The sequence below is a fragment of the Notolepis coatsorum genome, assembly GCF_963971535.1.
Source record: "Notolepis coatsorum genome assembly, chromosome: 11".
In the NCBI taxonomy this organism is placed as follows: domain Eukaryota; kingdom Metazoa; phylum Chordata; class Actinopteri; order Aulopiformes; family Paralepididae; genus Notolepis; species Notolepis coatsorum.
Window position 1 is genome coordinate 100,060,051 of NC_140175.1, and position 13,687 is coordinate 100,073,737.

Genomic DNA, 13,687 nt, shown 5'->3' on the forward strand with positions numbered 1-13,687 from the left:
GTCTGTCTGTCTGTCTGTCTGTCTGTCTGTCTGTCTGTCTGTCTGTCTGTCTGTCTGTCTGTCTGTCTGTCTGTCTGTCTGTCTGTCTGTCTGTCTGTCTGTCTGTCTGTCTGTCTGTCTGTCTGTCTGTCTGTCTGTCTGTCTGTCTGTCTGTCTGTCTGTCTGTCTGTCTGTCTGTCTGTCTGTCTGTCTGTCTGTCTGTCTGTCTGTCTGTCTGTCTGTCTGTCTGTCTGTCTGTCTGTCTGTCTGTCTGTCTGTCTGTCTGTCTGTCTGTCTGTCTGTCTGTCTGTCTGTCTGTCTGTCTGTCTGTCTGTCTGTCTGTCTGTCTGTCTGTCTGTCTGTCTGTCTGTCTGTCTGTCTGTCTGTCTGTCTGTCTGTCTGTCTGTCTGTCTGTCTGTCTGTCTGTCTGTCTGTCTGTCTGTCTGTCTGTCTGTCTGTCTGTCTGTCTGTCTGTCTGTCTGTCTGTCTGTCTGTCTGTCTGTCTGTCTGTCTGTCTGTCTGTCTGTCTGTCTGTCTGTCTGTCTGTCTGTCTGTCTGTCTGTCTGTCTGTCTGTCTGTCTGTCTGTCTGTCTGTCTGTCTGTCTGTCTGTCTGTCTGTCTGTCTGTCTGTCTGTCTGTCTGTCTGTCTGTCTGTCTGTCTGTCTGTCTGTCTGTCTGTCTGTCTGTCTGTCTGTCTGTCTGTCTGTCTGTCTGTCTGTCTGTCTGTCTGTCTGTCTGTCTGTCTGTCTGTCTGTCTGTCTGTCTGTCTGTCTGTCTGTCTGTCTGTCTGTCTGTCTGTCTGTCTGTCTGTCTGTCTGTCTGTCTGTCTGTCTGTCTGTCTGTCTGTCTGTCTGTCTGTCTGTCTGTCTGTCTGTCTGTCTGTCTGTCTGTCTGTCTGTCTGTCTGTCTGTCTGTCTGTCTGTCTGTCTGTCTGTCTGTCTGTCTGTCTGTCTGTCTGTCTGTCTGTCTGTCTGTCTGTCTGTCTGTCTGTCTGTCTGTCTGTCTGTCTGTCTGTCTGTCTGTCTGTCTGTCTGTCTGTCTGTCTGTCTGTCTGTCTGTCTGTCTCACTGGGTTGTCAAGTTTTATTTGTCACGGCATACAAGTATACAATGAAATGCGGGTGTTGTGTAAGTCTGATATCACTGTGTTGTTGTTGTTGTTGTTTTTGTTGTGTAGATCTGAAATTAAGAGAGGGCGAGATTCCCTCACTCCCTCTCTCGAGCAAGGCTCCCTGTCAATAATAGAATTAAAATAATAAGAGAATAAAACAGAGGGAATACAAATAATAATAAATAAAAAAATCAATCAATCTGCACTGTGATTGATTGAATGAAAATTGTATTAACAGATTGCAGAATGGGTACAATACAGTACAGCTCAATACACACAATTGTTAAGGGGATGCAGACCAGAGAAAGACTTTGATCTTGTTTACATCAGGGTCCCCCATTTTCATTTCATAATGAATTCTAAGTAAGGGTGCAACTTGCTCCGTGCAATCCATTCTTTGTGGATTTAGCCCCAAGACTTGGTCTGTAAAGCCTTTCACATTTCCTGTCCAGCCTCGGATATATAAAATAAAAGAGAATAAAAACATAAAAAGGGAATAAAAACATGGGAAATGCAATAATAATAAAACATAGAGAAATAGTGCAATGCCAATCACAGAGAAATAGTGCAGTATAATACTATAAAGTCAGTCAAATGCTTTGGTATGAATGAGTTGGAGTCTTTCAGTAGTTTTCTTGGGGAGACCAGTGAATAGTGCATTGCAGTAGTCTAGTCGGCTAGATATAAAAGCATGAATTAGCTTATCTGCATCATTTCGATTTATGAATGGTCGTACTTTCGCTATATTTCTGAGATGAAAGAAGGCTATTTTGGTCACTTTGCTTATATGGAAGTTGAAGTTCAAATCTGAGTCCAGGATGACACAGAGACTTGTCACCTCATGTTTAATCCAAGTAGTTACATTTCCTATATTATTTGTTAGTATCTCTCTTTTTGATTTGGGGCCAACAAGTAGGACTTCAGTTTTGTCCTCATTCAATTCGAGAAAGTTATCATTCATCCATTTGTTTATTGCTGACAGGCAGTTGGTAATGGAGTTTATGGCTGTCGCATCATTTGGTTCAGCGGATATGTACAATTGTGTATCATCCGCATAGCTGTGGAAATCTATACCATATACTCTATGATGATGTCGCTGAGCGGTAGCATATAGAGAGAAAAGAGTAATGGACCTAAACAGCTGCCTTTTGCAACCCCATAGCAGCGTTCCTGTTTCTCTGATGTATGGTCTCCTACATTAACATAAAACATCCTTCCTCTGATATATGTTTTGATCCAGTTCAACACACAGCCAAAGAAACCAATATGCTTTTCAAGTCGATTCATTAGGATGTTGTGAATTGTGATCAATAGTATCAAAAGCTGCACTGGGATCTAATAGGATAAGGATGGAGATTTAATTTGCATCAGAGTTGAGTCTGAGGTCACTACTTTGAGAGCAGTCTCCGTACTGTGGTATCTTCTGAAACCTGATGAAAGACTTCTAAGATGTTGTTTTCTTTATCCTCTTAACAGGCGGGCAGAAAAGTGGCAATTTATTTTACTTGAACTTGAGGACTGCATACTTTTTTTGCAAAGCTTAGCTTTATACTTTATACTTATAGCACATGCATGAACCTGGGCCCCGTTTCATGTACCTGGATAACTGAGTTAGCCGGATAACTTTAGCTGGATAACTGGGTTAGCCCGACTTTCCGGTTTCATATACGTGGATTTTCCAGATCACCATGCCAACAGATCCAAAAGTTTGAGCCTGCTCGAAAGCAGAGTTCAAGTTCAAGTTAGCCCGATCACGCAGAGCCACGCCCCCGCAAAGAAGTGACAGCTCGTTTCCTGAAACTATTCCCACAGTCTACGATCTGCATTATACCATTCTGAATTACGTTTTTGTGCTCCATTCTTCCAGAGGGGGCTTTTGAAATGTAAAATAGACCCAAAATGCTGATATTAAATTCACTTTCTCCTAAATAATGCACGTTATATATACCGTGGCGACGGTGGCGCTCGCTCGTGCGATGTACACAAAAATGTGGTTATTTTAATTGTAACTGGGATTAAGATGTCTGATGAGATGCGCTGTTTGACGGATTTGAGAAATTGAATGAGCCGTTGACGTCACATGAATGAATGAGGATAAAGAAATAAAACTTCATTCAAAATAAGGAATATTCTAAACACGGGTCTCTCGTTCATTAATGTATAAACAATGAATTTATCCCATCTGGCACAGTGGCCCAGCGGTAGTGCTCAAGGCTGCCAACCTTGCGACCCGGGTTCAAATCCTGGTGTTTCCAATATGATTTTTTTGAATATAATATTAATGATTATACGCCAAAGTAGCCTGGTTTTAAGTTAAAATATTATAAATCTACATGCATTGAGGATGTCATTCTTTATACAGCTCTCAACGTGCACCAAATTGAATTATTCCTATATTGCAAAAAAAAGGAGACAACTAGGGTCTTGAACCCCGGTCGTCCGTGTGAAAGTCAAAAGAACAACCCGTTAGACCACATAAGAGATAAGTTAAAGATTGACTATACATCAATCAATGGGCAAGAGGGCCGTATCGTAATTCTGTATAACAGTTAACTAGTTATTTTCGCTAGCAAGATCTCATTTGATTATTCAATCCAGCAGGCAAGTTTAAAGAAATATAATCTGATTGATTGAGGTAATGAGGGACTTAGAATTAGCCTATAGATAACGCATTTAACTTGTCGGCGAGGCGATTGAGCCGTATTGCAATCTGTCAATAAAGTCTTAAATCAATTAATCAATCAATGCCGTTGAGAATCAGGGTCTCTGCCATCGATACGTGCTGGCTTTTCACCTAAAACGGCCGCGCGCATTTAGCCTGACTCGCAAGTCTGGCTTGAGTTAACGAGACTGAATCCACCTTTGTGAAACAGGAAAATCCCGGCTTCGAACATCGGGTTAACTGAAGCTGGATAATGGACATCTTGATCGACTTAGTTGAACCACGTACATGAAACAGGGCCCTGGTCTCTTTTGAAAGATAACATTAGAAGTTACTAATGCAAAAAAATCACTTTTCGGGCTAATGAAATAGAGTAACATAGGTTTGAACATGAGTTGAACTTGAACTTGTGCACTCACGTTTTTCTTTAGTGGTTGCAAGATTCCATATTTCATTATTCCAGCATAGAGCTATGAGCTGGTAACCACTGTGGTTCCACTTCTTTGAAGTTAAGACAACTAATACAGTCTGGAGGGACAGTGTATGTCGTCATCTTGCCTTATTTCTCCAGTCTCTTCAGGCGGCTAGGCTAAACTAAACTAGGCTAAACTGAAGCTAAGCCAGGCTACGCTAGTCACGTAGCTGGTGATGGTGGGCCTCGTTGTCCTTCGCTGGTCGGGGTCACAACCGGGGTCTCTAGGGTACTGTCTCTTTATGAAATATCCTCGCCTTCAGCAGTGCAATCCTCTCTCCAGGTGCCGACAGCCGTCTTGGCTCGGAGACACACTGTGTGTGTTTAGCTGATAAGACGGAGACTCCCTCGTCTCCCTTCATCTCCCTAGTCCTCCCACAGAGAGGATCCTGCTATGCTAGTCCTTTTGACGATGCACTGCGGTCATTAAATCAGAATAATGTAGATTCACAGTTCTAGAGAAGTACCATAGGAACTGGAAGTTAACATACTGACTATTTTGAGTTGAAAGGGTTATAATTAATCATTCATTTTAACGTTAAGGTAGCAAAAAAGCAGCCGACAGCAAGAAAGCAGAAAGTATGTTACTGTCTTGTTGTGTAGCTCTGATATCACTGTGTTGTTGTGTAGATCTGATATTAGTGTGTTGTTGTTGTGTAGGTCTGATATTAGTGTGTTGTTGTTGTGTAGATCTGATATTACTGTGTTGTTGTGTAGGTCTGATATCACTGTGTTGTTGTGTAGATCTGATATTAGTGTGTTGTTGTTGTGTAGGTCTGATATGACTGTGTTGTTGTGTAGGTCTGATATTAGTGTGTTGTTGTTGTGTAGGTCTGATATGACTGTGTTGTTGTGTAGGTCTGATATGACTGTGTTGTTGTGTAGGTCTGATATTACTGTGTTGTTGTGTAGATCTGATATCACTGTGTTGTTGTGTATGTCTGATATTAGTGTGTTGTTGTTGTGTAGATCTGATATTAGTGTGTTGTTGTGTATGTCTGATATTAGTGTGTTGTTGTTGTGTAGATCTGATATTAGTGTGTTGTTGTGTAGGTCTGATATTAGTGTGTTGTTGTGTAGATCTGATATTAGTGTGTTGTTGTTGTGTAGATCTGATATTAGTGTGTTGTTGTGTAGGTCTGATATTAGTGTGTTGTTGTGTAGATCTGGGCCCTATTCCCCGTACCTGGTTCAACTAAGTCGATCAAAAGTCCCATTATCCAGATTCAATTAACCCGATGTTTGAATCTGGGATGTTCCTGTTCCTCGAAGGTGGATAGTCTCGTTCATTTGAACCAGACTTGAGACTCAGGATAATTGCGCGCGGCCGCCTCAGCTGAAAAGACAGCAGGTGTCGATCGCAGAAATCCTGATCTTCTAACGGCATTGATTGATTGATTGATTTAAAACTTTATTAACAGATTGCAGAATGGGTAAAATGCAGTACGGCTCAATAGCCTCGCCGACAAGTTAAATGCATAATCTACAGGCTAATTTTAAGTCCCTCATTACCCCAATCAATCAGATTATATTTCTTTAAACGTGCCTGCTGGCAGTAGGCTTATGGAATGAATAATCAAATGAGATCTTGCTAGCGAAAATAAGCCCAAATAGTATATCTAATTGATACGAATTATATTATGAGGATATCTGTACTGTATGTGCTTAGGTATTATGTACTATATAAATACATGGTTTGCAAAGAGAGGCTTGGAGGGAGGCTTGCAGTTACACTATTAATCAGGTTTTAATCTGTTTCGGACCTAATCCATACATGCATTGAATTGATTACCCTTTGGTTTATACCAGTGACACCTCATGTTCATCATCAGATAACAGTGCTTGAAAAGATAAATGCATTTTCTCAAATTAATTCATCAAAAACGTCAAAGGCTCATTCAATTTATCAAGTCACGTCACGTCATCAAATCCATCAAACAGCGCATCTCCTCATATATTTTAATCCCAGTTACAATATCACAATAACGTGTGACACTGTCACAGTGACAGTGATACAATTAAATACTCCACAGATTCAGATTCCTCATAATTCATATCCACAATCCGCGCATAGACGCTTCAGCTTGAATGAAACGCATCCGGGTGCTCCGTTAAGCAAATACACAGCGAAGAATATTAAACTAATCAGAGCCAAACACCCGATAGGTTTCATTCATTAAAATATCCCTGCGGGATTCACATTTGCAATGATCCGTTTAGTCCGTTATTAAAATAACTGTGTATGTCGCGAGCGCCGTATCCGTATAAATATGACGTGCATTATACTGTATAGGACAAAGTAAATTCATAGGCTGAATATGATTTATTATCAGCATTTTAGGTAGGCCTATTATTTTACATTTCAAACGAAGCACAAAAACATAATTCAGAATGGCATAATGGGATCTAGACTGTGAGAAATATTTCAGGAAGCGAGCTGGCATTTCTTTGCGGGGGCGTGGCCATGGTTCATCCAGCTAACTGAACTTAACCCTGCCCTCGACCAGGTTCAAACTTTCTGATCTGTTACCATGGCGATTTAGAAAATCCGACGTCGGGGAATGGAAATGTCTGGCTTAAGTCAAGCTATGCTGAAAATGATCCGGCTAACTCAGTTAGCCAGGTACGGGGAACGGGGCCCGGATATTAGTGTGTTGTTGTTGTGTAGCTCTGATATTAGTGTGTTGTTGTTGTGTAACTCTGATATTAGTGTGTTGTTGTTGTGTAGATCTGATATTACTGTGTTGTTGTTTAGGTCTGATATTAGTGTGTTGTTGTTGTGTAGGTCTGATATCACTGTGTTGTTGTTGTTGTTGTTGTTGTTGTTGTTGTTGTGTAGGTCTGATATTACTGTGTTGTTGTTGTGTAGGTCTGATATTACTGTGATGTTGTTGTTGTTGTTGTTGTTGTGTAGGTCTGATATTACTGTGTTGTTGTGTAGGTCTGATATTAGTGTGTTGTTGTTGTTGTTGTTGTTGTTGTTGTTGTTATTGTTGTTGTGTAGGTCTGATATTAGCACTTTGATTGCCTAAGGCTAAATTCATGATATACCATCCGTTGCCAGCTCTATTTAACATGGAGAAGTTCCCCTTCTTTGCAGGGCTATAACTTTTTAAATTCTATTGCTAGATTGCCATTATTAGGGCCCATTCAAGGTCCTATATGTATTGTTCATGGTGTAGCAACGTTAAACCTTTTCATTCACATATTCATACTAAAATATGGTCTAAAGTATAAGTATGTTTTCATCTCTTTCTGCAGCTTTCTCCAGAACGTGATTTATAGCCCCAAATGCATTATATTGATGATGAAATACAGTTTGATAGCAATCAGCGCGATATAAAAAATTCCAACTGGACCGGATGGGCGAGGGGGCGTTTATAATTCCGTGGGCAGCGTTATACCATTCATCTAATGTGGGTCATATGTTCATCAGATCAGTTAGTATCGAACATGGTAATATTACACGCTAAAACTCACCCCAGTCTCCTCGGGCCATTGTGCGATCAGCGTGGGGTAGACAGTTTTCCATTATGGGATGTCGAAATACCCGGTCCATTTCCAGGTTGTATAATAGTATATACATCCAAATCATGTTGTTTATCGAGTTATTGGCAACGGATCGCTATGTATTGTGTCGAGCTCGAGTCCCGGGACCTATAGCGAGTGCCCGGAAGTAATATGGGTGATCACCACTTCATCCACATGACTTCCTGTTGGGGTCAATATGCCGATCGGCCACCAGATGGCGCTCTTGAACCGCTAGAGGATTGAGAGGAGAACAGAACTGTGTGTGAAGGCTGCAGAGGGGAAATATGATTCCGATCACAGATTTTTGAAATATTGATATCAAAGACGAGTTACGGCGTCCTAGGCAACTTGAGCATGGCTAGGAAAGACGCCTAAACACGTTTCCGGCACTTAAAGTGTTAGTGTGTTGTTGTTGTTGTTGTTGTGTAGGTCTGATATTAGTGTGTTGTTGTTGTTGTTGTTGTTGTTGTGTAGGTCTGATATCACTGTGTTGTTGTTGTGTAGATCTGATATTAGTGTGTTGTTGTTGTTGTTGTGTAGATCTGATATTACTGTGTTGCTGTGCAGGTCTGATATCACTGTGTTGTGTGTTGTTGTGCAGGTCGAGGCTGGCTGATTTCCATATGAATTGTCAGATGACACCTCACACGGTCACCAGCTGCCCGCATGACAACTACCATGGCTGCCTCATGGCATACGTCGGCCTCATTGGTAAGTTGAACACGTCAGTTATGACATTGGGGCTAATTGTGGGTTTCATTCCAAAAAGCTACAGTATGTAATTCAGTTAGGATATTCAGCTGGGCTCACCCCCTGCTGTGCATTGACCCCTAACAGTCATTCTGTTGTTTGCATAACTGGACAGTTAGTCAGGACAAGAAACACATGTCTATGTCATGTCCATTGCTCAATATTTCACATGCAATATTTATGACATAATTATGCATACTTATGCAATGACTTTTCATATTGTCTAGTGTTACAGTAATATAGGTGAGAGTATATATATATTATATACAGTGGTTATGTTTTATTTGAACCCTTTCACTACCACACTACAAAGGGTTAACCCTTTCACTGCGGTGATACAGACAAAGGGTTAACCCTTTCACAACCACACTACAGAAGGTTAACCCTTGCACTACCACACTTAAACCGTCTTTAGTGTGGTAGCGAAAGGTTAACCTTCTGTAGTGTGGTAGTGAAAGGGTTAATGCCTTGAATAATTGTCTAGGTTTATAACAGAATGAACTGTACGGAGCTGTATGAAACTATCCTATCTGACGCGCAGGCAACACGCAGCTGAAACTACGTCTGAGAATATGTCTTAATAAGGCGTCAGTAAGCCGCTTGACGGATGAGCCTGTTGTTTTCTAATCCGCGCTAAGTTAAATACAGTGTTTCCTCGGTTCAAATGTCCTGGTGAATTATCAGTTGATTAGACCAACAGACCTCCAGTCTCTCGCTACAGAACCTACCACTGGAAATTATTACTTTAGTAAATTGCAAAAATCCTCCTTCCGCTCTTTTTTCCATTTATCAACCTCCTTCCTCATTCTCATTCCCCTGACTCCATTATTCCTCCTCTTCCTCCAAATCCTCCTCCTCATCCTCCTCCTCTCCTTCTTCCTTCTTCTTTCTTCTTCTCTTCTTCCTCTTCTTTCTTCTTCCTCTTCTTCTTCTTCATCTTCTTCTTTCTTCTTTCTCTTCCTCTTCTTCCTCTTCTTCCTCTTCTTCCTCTTCGTGTTCATCTTCTTCTTCTTTCTTCTTCTTCTTTCTTCTTCTCCTCCTCCTCCTCTCTCTCTCCTCTCTTTCTCCTCCTCCTCCTCATCTCTCTCCTCCTCCTCTTCCTCATCCTCCTCCTTCTCTCTCTCCTCCTCCTCTCTCTCATCCTCCTCTCTCTCCTCCTCCTCCTCCTCCTCCTCCTCATCTCTCCTCCTCTCTCCCTCCTCCTCCTCCTCTCCTCCTCCTCCTCCTCTCTCCTCCTCTCTCTTCTCCTCCTCATCTCTCTCCTCATCCTCCTCCTCCTCCTCATCCTCCTCTCTCTCCTCCTCCTCTCCTTCCCCCTCCCTCCTCCCCCCTCCTCCTCCTCCTCATCCTCATCTTCATCTCCCCTCCTCCTCCTCTCTATCCTCCTCCTCCTCCTCCTCCTCCTCCTCCTCCTCGCTCTCCTCTCTTCTCTCCTCCTCCTCCTCCTCTCCTCTCTCCCTCCTCCTCTCCTCCTCCTCCTCTCTCTTCTCTCCTCCTCTCTCTTCCTCCTCCTCCTCATCTCTCTTCTTTCTCCTCTCCTCTCTCTCCTCCTCCCTCCCCTCCCTCCTCTCCCCTCCTCCTCCCTCCTCCTTCTCTCATCTCCGCCTCCTCCTCCTCCTCTCTCTCCTCCCTCCTCCCCCTCTTACTCTTCCTCCTCTCTCTCTCCTCATCCTTCTCCTCGCCTCCCCTCGTCCTCCTCCTCCTCTCTCTCCTCCTCCTCCTCCTCCTCTCTTTCCTCCTCCTAATCCCCCCCTCTTCCTCCTCCTCCTCTCTCTCCTCCTCCTCCTCCTCCTCCTCCCCTCTCCTCCTCCTCTCTCCTCCTCCTCCTCCTCCTCCTCCTCATCCCCCCTCTTCCTCCTCCTCCTCTCTCTCCTCCTCCTCCTCCTCCTCTCTCCTCATCCTCCTCCTCCTCCTGCTCATCTCTCTCCTCCTCTCTCTCCCCCATCCTGCTCCTCCTTCTCTCTCTCCTCCTCTCTCTCCTCCTCCTCCTCCTCCTCCTCTCTCTCTCCTCCTCCTCTCTCTTCTCCTCCTCCTCTCTCTCCTCCTCCTCATCTCTCTCCTCTCTCTCCTCCTCCTCTCCTCATCCTCCTCCTCCCCCTCCTCCTCCTCCTCCTCCCCTCTCCCCCCTCCTCACCTCCTCCTCCTATCTCTCCTCATCCTCCTCCTCCTCTATCTCTCCCTCCTCCTCCTCCTCCTCCTCCTCCTCCTCCTCCTCCTCCTCCCCCTCCTCTCTCTATCCCCCCCTCCTCCTCATCCTTCTCCCTTCCTCCTCTCCTCCCTCCTCCTCTCCCCTCCTCCTCCTCCTCCTCCTCCTCCTCCTCTATCCCCCCTCCTCCTCCTCCCCCTCCTCCTCCTCTCTCTCCTCCTCCTCCTCCTCCCCCCCCTCCTCCTCCTCCTCCTCCTCATATTCATCTCCCCTCCTCCTCCCTCTCCTCCTCCTCCTCCCCCTCTCTCTCCCCTCTCTCTCTCCCCCCCTCCCCTCCCTCCTCCTCCTCTCTCTCCTCCTCCTCTCTCTCGGCTGCAGGCTCGGATGTGACCCTAACTACAGTGACAGCAGTCCGTCCAACATCACCATTGGCCTCTGGTGCACCTGCAGAGGAACCGGCAACCAGGAGCAGGAGTGTGACGCCTTCCACCGAGACTTCACTCACAACACCTGCCTCAGTGAGTGGAGACCTGCGGGGGGGGGGGGGTGTGTGTGTGTGTGTGTGTGTTGGTGTGCGTGCGCGTGTGTGTGTGTGCTCAGAAAAAAAAAATCAGAGCGAGAGATAGAGAGACGGGTTGAGGAGGGAAGTGGAGAGAGGTGAAGAAAGAGAGAGAGAATACGAGCAGGTCCCAAGGTGTTCTCTTTAAATAACACTGACCTAGCTACACTATCACTTCCTCTACCCCTCAGTTCCTTCACTACTGTCTGTAGTGTGGTAGTGAAGGGGGTTAACCTTCTATAGTGTGGTTGTGAAAGGGTTAACCATTCTTCCTGCGGCGGTGAAAGGGTTTAACCTTCTGTAGTGTGTGGTAGTGAAAGGGTTACTCACTTATCTGCTCCCCACTCTCTTCAGACTCTTCAGACCCTCTCTCTCTCTCTCTCTCTCCTCTCTCTCTCTCTCTCTCTCTCTCTCTCTCTCTCTCTCTCTCTCTCTCTCTCTCTCTCTCTCTCTCTCTCTCTCTCTCTCTGTCTTTCTCTCTCTCTCTCCCTCTCTCTCTCTCTCTCTCTCTCACACACACACACACTATGGTCTCTCATGTGCTTTCTGACTGTCCATCTCTCCCATGCTGATTTCTGCTTTCTCTCTCCCCTCCTCCCTCCCCTCCCTCCCTCCCTCCCTCCCTCCCTCCCTCCTCCCTCCCTCCCTCCCTCCCTCCCTCCCTCCTTCCCTACCTCTCTCCCCTCTTTCTCTCTTCCTCCCCCCTCCCTCCCTCCCTCCCTCCCCTATCCCCACCCGTCCCCTCCCCTCCCTTCTCCCTCCATCCTTCCCTCCCTCTCTCCTCTCTTTCTCCCTCCCTCCCCCCTACCTCCCTGCCCCTGTCACTCCCTCTCTCCCTCCCTCCTCCTCCTCCCTCCCTCCCCTCCCTCCCTCCCTCCCTCCCTCCCTCCCTCCTCCCTCCCTCCCTCCCTCCCTCTTTTGCAACCTCCCTCCCTCCCTCCCCCTCCCTCCCTCCCTCCCTCCCTTCCCTCCCCTCCTCCCTCCCTCCCTCCCTCCCTCCCTCCCTCCCTCCCTCCCCTCTCTGAACAGAGAGTGCCATCCAGGCGTTTGGCTACGGCTCAGAAGGAGGGATCGTTCCAGGTACAGAGCCACCAGTCACGTTTCCCCCCCACGCCCAACCGCCAATCATGTCCAAGCCGCCCCCTCTCTCCATGGCAACGCCATCAAGCCTATTGACAGCGCTTGTGTGTTCTCCACCTGTGCTAACCTACAGGTCAGTGGCTCTCTCTATCTATGTGTGTGTGTGTGTGGTGTGTGTGTGTGTGTGTGTGTGTGTGTGTGTGTGTGTGTGTGTGTGTGTGTGTGTGTGTGTGTGTGTGTGTGTGTGTGTGTGTGTGTGTGTGTGTGTGTGTGTGTGTGTCCACTATGCTCAAAATATATATAAAAAATTAGGAATGTCTGATATTATCGGCATTAGAATGTGATATCGGATTTTTTTTTTTTTTTTTTTTTTACACATTTATTTAACCTCTATTTACCCAGGCAAGCAAGTAAGAACAAATTCTGATTTTATTTATTGTCAAAAGTATGCATAATGTTGTGTTAATTCCACGACAACAGATATTTAATGTTAATCACCTAAATTATTCAGTTTTTGGGGGGGGGAACCCTGCATATATCGGTATCGGTTGATATCGGTTGATATTGGTATCGGAAATGAAGAGTTGGACAATATCGGTATATCGGTATCGGTAAAAAAACCAATATCGAACATCCCTAAAAAATCTTTAAAAATAACAATGCAGTGTATTAAAGCCTACAATACGACACACACCAGGGGTGTTTACTGACTGTGAGCGACAAAGCGACAGGTAATTGGTCATGGAGATAGCTGCCACCTGTCGGAGCTCCGGGTATGTAAGCTTACACTTGACTGTAAAACGATTTCATCACAAAAAAACAACCAAAAACTAAACATGTGAAATACGTTTAATGTTAATGACCTTCAGTCCAGGAGCGCTGAAGCAACACAGTGAAGCTGGCCACGCTTGATGTCTCTGTTGCCCCCAAAGTCTCCAGGCTACAAGGATCGGTAGAACATAGCAAACGGGCATCGTTACTGCTTAGAGGATGACTTTTGAGAACCCCTTTGCAAAGTGGTCTGTATGTATAAGATAATATAAGCTATCCGGCTGTCATAGCAGCATGGGGGAGGGGGGAGGTACAGGTATGGGCAGGGTAAAATTCCCAATCAGGTCTCTGAAATCAAGGCCACCTTATCACCCCCTGCCCACGGTTGTGGAGCCTGATGGCCACCGGCACGAAGGACTGGCCGGGGCGCTTAGTGGTGTGCCGGGGGGGGTTATGAGTCTGTGGCTCGCTGAGCATGCTCCTCATAGAGGGGGTGGGAAGGGTTCTCCAGGATAGCAGCCAGCTTCCTTCTCATCCTCCTCTCTGCCACCACCTGTAGTTTGACCAGCTCGACTCCCACCACAGAGCTATAGCCTAACTCACCAGCTGGTTCAGTTTGTTGGGGTG

General features: G+C 45.3%; 2 pseudogenes across 2 annotated transcripts in view; one reads left to right on the forward strand and one right to left on the reverse strand.

Moving 5' to 3' along the window:
* Positions 1-12,777, forward strand: part of LOC311237215 (GDNF family receptor alpha-2-like) — a 27,603-nt pseudogene extending 14,826 nt beyond the window's left edge. The window contains exons 2-5 of the transcript in view: positions 8,322-8,465; positions 11,029-11,168; positions 12,239-12,289; positions 12,770-12,777. The product of the transcript in view is annotated as a GDNF family receptor alpha-2-like (transcript). The remainder of the gene's footprint in view (positions 1-8,321; positions 8,466-11,028; positions 11,169-12,238; positions 12,290-12,769) is intronic.
* Positions 12,778-13,154: 377 nt separating this feature from the next.
* LOC311237216 (GDNF family receptor alpha-2-like) overlaps positions 13,155-13,687 on the reverse strand; it is a 183,003-nt pseudogene continuing 182,470 nt past the window's right edge. Inside the window, exon 8 of the transcript XR_014621087.1 lies at positions 13,155-13,229. The product of XR_014621087.1 is annotated as a GDNF family receptor alpha-2-like (transcript). The remainder of the gene's footprint in view (positions 13,230-13,687) is intronic.